The sequence below is a fragment of the Pongo pygmaeus genome, chromosome 10, assembly GCF_028885625.2.
Source record: "Pongo pygmaeus isolate AG05252 chromosome 10, NHGRI_mPonPyg2-v2.0_pri, whole genome shotgun sequence".
In the NCBI taxonomy this organism is placed as follows: domain Eukaryota; kingdom Metazoa; phylum Chordata; class Mammalia; order Primates; family Hominidae; genus Pongo; species Pongo pygmaeus.
The window spans coordinates 50414728-50421285 of NC_072383.2; the positions used below are offsets into that span (position 1 = coordinate 50414728).

General features: G+C 43.3%; 1 pseudogene; it reads left to right on the forward strand.

Moving 5' to 3' along the window:
• The first annotated feature begins 1266 nt into the window (after positions 1-1266).
• On the forward strand, positions 1267-1739 carry LOC129010538 (ADP-ribosylation factor-like protein 2-binding protein; annotated as a pseudogene).
• The last annotated feature ends 4819 nt before the right edge of the window (positions 1740-6558 follow it).

Consider the following 6558-nt stretch of genomic DNA (forward strand, 5'->3'; position numbering starts at 1 on the left):
TAGGATATATGTAGGACTGGCTTCTAGGTGACTTGCCAGGAGCTATGGTGGTACAAGGATCAGGCTCCCCTGAAGAAGATGGACTAGACAACACCAGGGCCCCTGGCAAAGAAAAGCAAGACAGGGTGGAGACTGAAAGCTCAGGTTGTAGAGGACAGTCAGTGGGCCCCCTTTAGGGAATTTTCTCCAGTCCTGTCAACACTCAACATATGATATTAGCATAAAATCCTCTCCATTCACGTCATCCTTCCCCAGCAGGTTCTGCTTTGCCTTTGCCTCTTTAGGGGGATCCAGATCTAAATAGACCATCCAGACATAGTCTAAACAATGCAATGTGCCCTGGACAGCCTCTGCTAAAATTGGGATTAAAAGAAATCATTACTTTTTTCTGCTCAAAATGTTGGTAGGTCCTTTGATCTCAGACCTACCACTAGGCTGATCACACAGCAGGTAGCCAATAAAATGTGTCTTTCTTTCATCCGGTCATGATACCATGGCAGAGTTAGATGTAATATTTATCTGCATTTATAAGACACTGTTTATAATATCTTTTACAAACAAATGGCTAGTTTTGTTAATCCACAAAGAGTATGTACAGATTATTTAGAAAGACAAAATGATCACCCAAAGAGAAAATGGACTGAATAAGTGAAGAGACAATTCACAGAAAATGAAAGCTAAATAGCGAATAAACATATTTGTAATGCTCAACCTCATTAGCAATCAAATAAATGAAAATAAAACAGAAAACTGTCAAAAAAAAAAACTAAAAAGAATACCACACAGTGTTCAGAAGACTGTGGAGAAATAGGAAGTCTTATACATTACTTACAAAAGCATGAATTGGTACAATCTTTCTGGAGAGCGGCCTGACCATACAAATCAAAAATTTTAAGTGGCTTTGCAATTCCAATAACTTCTAAAAAGTTACCTTAAAGAATGAATAGGACCAGTGTCCAAAGAAGTGTGTGTTCATTGCAGCAACATTCATTACAGTGGAAAAAGTAGAAATAAACATATATATAAAAAAGTGCTACATCTATAGAATGGAATATTATGCAGTTATTAAGAAAGACGACTTGGCCATGAGGGTAACAGGTGGCAGGGCATGGCACCTACAGCTCAGTAACCCAGGAGGCGGGGTGCGAGGGAGGGGAGGGATGCACAGGCGCAGACTCTGTGGGTCTCAGGCTGATGGGAGGCTGCTGGCCAGCTCCTAGATCAGGGATGGATGCAGCAGCAGAAGTGACGGAAACCGCAGAGGAAGAGAGCTTTGCACTACCCATCTCTTCCACCTCTGAAGCCAAATTTGATGCTGTGGTTGGTTCTATTGAGGCTGACATCATGGATCCTGAGTTCCAGTACCACAGAGAAATTTCATGGACAAATACTACCAGGAATTTGAAGACACAGAAGAGAAAAAACTCACCTACACACCAATCTTTAACAAATACCTTTCTTTGGTAGAAAAATATATTGAAGAACAGCTGCTGGAGTGGATTCCAGAATTCAACATGGTGACCTTCACAACAACATTAAAGCACCATAAGAATGAAGTGGCTGATGACATAATCGACATGCTAGTCACATTTACAGACTTTCTGGCATTTAAAGAGATGTTTTTGGACTACAGAGCAGAAAAAGAAGGCCAGGGACTGGATTTAAATGGTGATTTAGTGGTGACTGCGTTGTGCAAAACACCTTCCATGCCAGCTATCCAAAAGAGTCTGTGGCACTAGCTTGCATCTCCAGGCAGTGGGAGCCTTCTGGACATCATAGGCCCAGTAGGCGGGGAGAGGCGTCTTTTCCTAATGACAGAATATGTCTTGGAAAGACTGACTCGTAGCTCTTCACTAATGTTAAGCATTGATGAATCAAAAAGATAATTACCTGACCCTCCAGGGACCTCTGCTTTTCCTGAAACACCTTCTTGTATTCAGTAACCCTACTGCCCCTGCCAAAGTAGACACAACTCTCTCAGGAACTTCTGGGGGTCAGACTGGTCTGTGACAAGAGATTGTGTCAAGCAATCCACCTGGAAGACCCCTTTTCTCACCATACATGTTCCTGTGTCAACAACATGGAAAATAACACCATCATAAACCCTCCCTGTCCCAGATACCACAGGCAGGCTTTGCACTAAACTTTCGTGTGCTCACAGCTCTTTCACTTGGGTAAGATTTGTAGTCTATCAACCCTATGGATCCACCTGGGCAGGTATTTTACTTTTTGGGAGTACTTATCTAGGATGTCATTCAAACCAACTGCCCCTGACTTGAGATTTCTGAAGCTCCTTTTTTCTGCCCACTATTATGAGAAAACTAGAGCCAGTCTTGGCCAAAGGAAGCAACTGAAAAACAGGTCGTTAACTAAAAGCTACATGGGAAAAATCAATTCCTAGGCGTGGGTTTGCAGTTCTCTTATCACTGTCTTCTGCTAGTCCTGATGTAGTCCCTCAGTTTCTAGAGAAGCCTTTATTTTTTTAAGCATCATTGTTGAAAAAATATTTTTGTAGATGAATACTCAAGCAGTAGATCTAATACAGTAGATCTGATTTTAGAATTTCTGATTAGCCCCTTCAAGATCTAAGTATTAAATGGCTTGTAGTTTTTAATTGTAGTGCTATGAAGACAAAAATGTTTTCTTTATTGAAATTCCTATTTTACTGGACATCAATGGATGTATGCTATGTGCTGGAAATCAACTAAAAGGTATCTTTTACTTATACCATGTTAAGTGTGTTTGTACAGATTTACTTAAAATCCTTTCCGTATAAATCAGTCTGTTAGGTTTTTGGTTGGGATGGGGGTGAGTTTGCTAAAATGTGATTCTTCAAGCTCTGTAATTCCAACTCTATCCTTCTTCCTTTCAAAATATTTCTTGCAAGAAAATGATGTTCCACTGATCTAGTTCAGCCTGAGTAAGAGGAGGTAGCAAAAGGCTTCAGAGGTACCAAAGATCGTCTGTCTGGCTTCTTGTTAGTAAAATGTTTGGTAGGACATTACTGACTAGAAAACATGTATGTCATACCTCTAGAAAGAAGAAAAACACATAATTGTTTATAGTTCCTAATGTGTACCTTTGATTTTGTTTTTTAAGTAAAAATAAGAATCTGCACTGAAAAAGAAAATTATGATCTCCATCTACATTTGCTGTTGTGGAAAGATGCTATTTGGTAAATTTCTTATCGGCTAGATTATAAATTCTGTGAGGGCAGAAACTATATGTGTTCTCCCCTGTATCCTTGGGCCTGGCATAGTAGCTAGAAAATGGTAGGCATTCAGTCTATTAATAGTTGTTGAATAACTAAATGGATAAATTCCACAGTACATTAGGTGAAAAATCAAGTTAAAAAGCAGAATGTATTGTTAAGACCCTATGGTAAAATATTTTATATATTTCTATGAATACGTGTGTATGCATGCACATGCATGAATGTAGGAAAATGTCAGGATGGTAGAATCATAGATGACCTTAATCTTCTTTTAATTTGCTAAAACTTTATGCATTTTTTGCTATAAATGTGTGTTGCTTTTATAATTTAGTTAAAGATATCTAGAAGGAGAGGGAGAAGAGTGAAGGATAAAGAATAAAGGATGGAAAACAACAAAGCAGTTGCCACTAGGAGACAGATTGTTTAATTCTAAAGACAACTGGTAGGATTTCAAGTATCAATTCCAAAGGGCTCCTGTCACCCTTTTGACCATTCCACACAGGTAAATATCTACTCTACTTACCTTGGCTGCCTTCAAATGCAAAGAGCTGCCCCAGTTCTGCCTTCAGATGGGCGATGGGTTGAGGGATTCTGCAAGGCTGAGACAGCCCAAGATTGCCAGTCTCCCACAGTCTTAAAAATGTTCTACTCTCCCCAGCCCCTATCCTCGCCCCAGACATGATGCCTTCACCCTGGAGCTTCACCATGTGCTCCACTGGCACATGATTTAGTGCCACTGTGTCAAGAACATGGAAGATGATACTAGTCCTGGAGTTCTCCTGGGATTTGGTCTGGATAGCTGAGCCCTGATCCCTTGCCCTTCCTCCATATTGCCCAGAGTCTCTTTCCTTCCCAGGCCTGCTCCAGGCTTCTTCTACAATGTGCCTTTCTAAATAGGCCCCTTCCTTTAATTCTAGATATCCTTAAGTCTTTCACTACCTTCCTTGGTAGCCCCCTCCACCATTCCTCCTCACAAGAGTTCAAAAGAGGGTCCTAGGCCCTCACTGTAAACTTTTCACTCTGTCCTACCTTGGAGTGTGACCTATCCCATCTTCCATTCAGGCTAAGGGGATGCGGGGCCCACTCTCCTTATTCATCTCTATTCATCCTTTCAATTGACCACCAAACTTTTGCTCAGTTCCCCACCTGCTATGCAGGGCCCTGAGATTAGTACCCAGGACCCAGCTATCAACACACATGGAGCAGATGGATAAAGAGACTGAAGCAGATGTCTCTAAACCCTGCTGCTTCTGTCTTATGAGAAGTTGTGTTGACTCAAGACAGTCAGCCTCTTCCCATTAAGTTAAGCAACACATGGAGCAGAGCTCCCAGGGTGTTTTCCTGTGGGGAGTTGGGGAGACAACCGATTATGTTTCTTGCAGCGTCTCTAAAAGGCCAGTAAGAGCAGTAATTCAGAACTGCCTGCCCTTGCTCAAAGTACCCAGAACTAGGCCAAGGCAAAGTGGAAAGGGCACTACCTCCAGCTTGTAAGCCATGAAAAGATGGGCAAGGATTTATTGATCACTCAGGTATAGGAACTTTAAAATGCCCTCTTCTCCAACTCTTGAGGCCAGGGCTACTGTACGTTAGAGATTAGATGGGCTGAGCTAAGGCTCAGAAATACGGAGACAAGGCCCTGGCACTCCCCTTGGATATCAGACAAATGTACAGATGCCCTCTTGTTATTCCAGCCCTGACCTGACTTATGGGCAGTAACACATGGTCTGCAGTGACTTACAAACTAGTATTTTGCCACGCTTAATGGCATGCAGAGGGCATTGGTTGGGGGGCGGGGTAGGGAAAAATCACAGATCCTAAATGTCATCTCCCTGAGGCCCCCAATTTTTCTGGTTTCTCTCAGTGACTGTCTCATTACCCCTGTTCCCCATGGATTTGGGTTTCAGCTTTCTGAGAATGGCTGGTAAATGCTGGTGTGAGGGCAGGCACACATCATCCCTGTTCCTAAGTTTACATCCACCTGGAGTGAGTTTTACTAGTTTAACACTCCCACCCACTCTCTTACCTGATCGGTGAGTTTGGAAGGAAGAGTTGAGTTTGCAGAGCAATGCCCCTCCATCTCTTAGGATCTGGCTGTCCACAGTAAGATTATATTCTGCTCTCTTGTGCTCTCCCTCGACTATGAGGGATCTGACCCCATACAGAAGGCCACAGTGGCCCTAGGCTGCCCCTGCCCAGGTGGAAAATCTGGCCTAATCCTGAGGTCCTGTGATAGGAGAAACCCTTTCCATCCAAGGTAAAAAGATACATGCTCCAGTATCTGCTTTATTGGTAACAAAGGCAATATTGACCCTCCATCTGCTCATTTATTTGTCTTATTTTTTAATTGGCTCAGAACCTATGCAAAGAAAAGAAGATGTTATGTGTTGACCCCTTCAGATTCCAAGAGCTGTGTTTGCAGAAAGAGGATTGCTTCTGTGTCTGGCTGGGATGGGGGTGGAACAAAGGAACTGAAGTCCCAGTGGAATCTGTTTCCTTGATGAACTGCAGAACCCTCTTCTTCCAAGACTGAATTGCAGAGGCCTGCTCAGAGGCTGGAGGAAGGATGGGATGACTTTCTTGGGAGTGGGGAAGGTCTCCCCTAAACAACATACTCTGGGCAGACCTATCATGGGAACCTAACCAAATAGGTGGAGAAGCCGACTATTCAGTGGCCTTTATACCCACTTTTAAATTCCTGGAAGACCATCACCCCCACCTGATTTCTCATCACTTTTGGGTCATGATCTATTCTGTGACTCCTGGAATAAAAGACCAACACCAGAATGTGAAATTCAGTGCAATTTATTGAGAAAAGAAAGTGCAACATACTCATCACCAGAGGATCTGCAGCTCAGGGAATTAGGGAACAGAAGGGAGTCAGGATCTGAAGCCCAGATGTAGGGAGGGTTCCCTGGGAACCAGCAGTCTGGAGATCTTGACTGTGCACCCTCCAGCACTGAACCCATGGCTCTGCTCTCCTCAGACAGTGCTGAGATGACTGGCTTCAAATCACCAACTCCCAGTAAGAAAGGGAGATGGACCAGAGTGGGAACAGGCCAGGCTGTGAAATCCAAGACTGGCTTGGGCTCACGGGTTGCTGTCCAAAGTAAGGGGCCATTGCAGGAAGGTTTCCAGGGGCATCATCATCCCAGACCAGCAGCAGGACCTCCATGGCCCTGGGAAGGTCATGGGGATAGAGAAACCAGGAGTTCAGCTTCTTCTCCAGGGAACTTGAGGAAAAATGTGGTTGACCCATGTGCATCTATTGATGCCAAGCAGAGAGTGGGAAACACTATTGCAGGCTGAGTGGGAAGCAGGTGGTTATAGAGATTTGGAACAGTAAA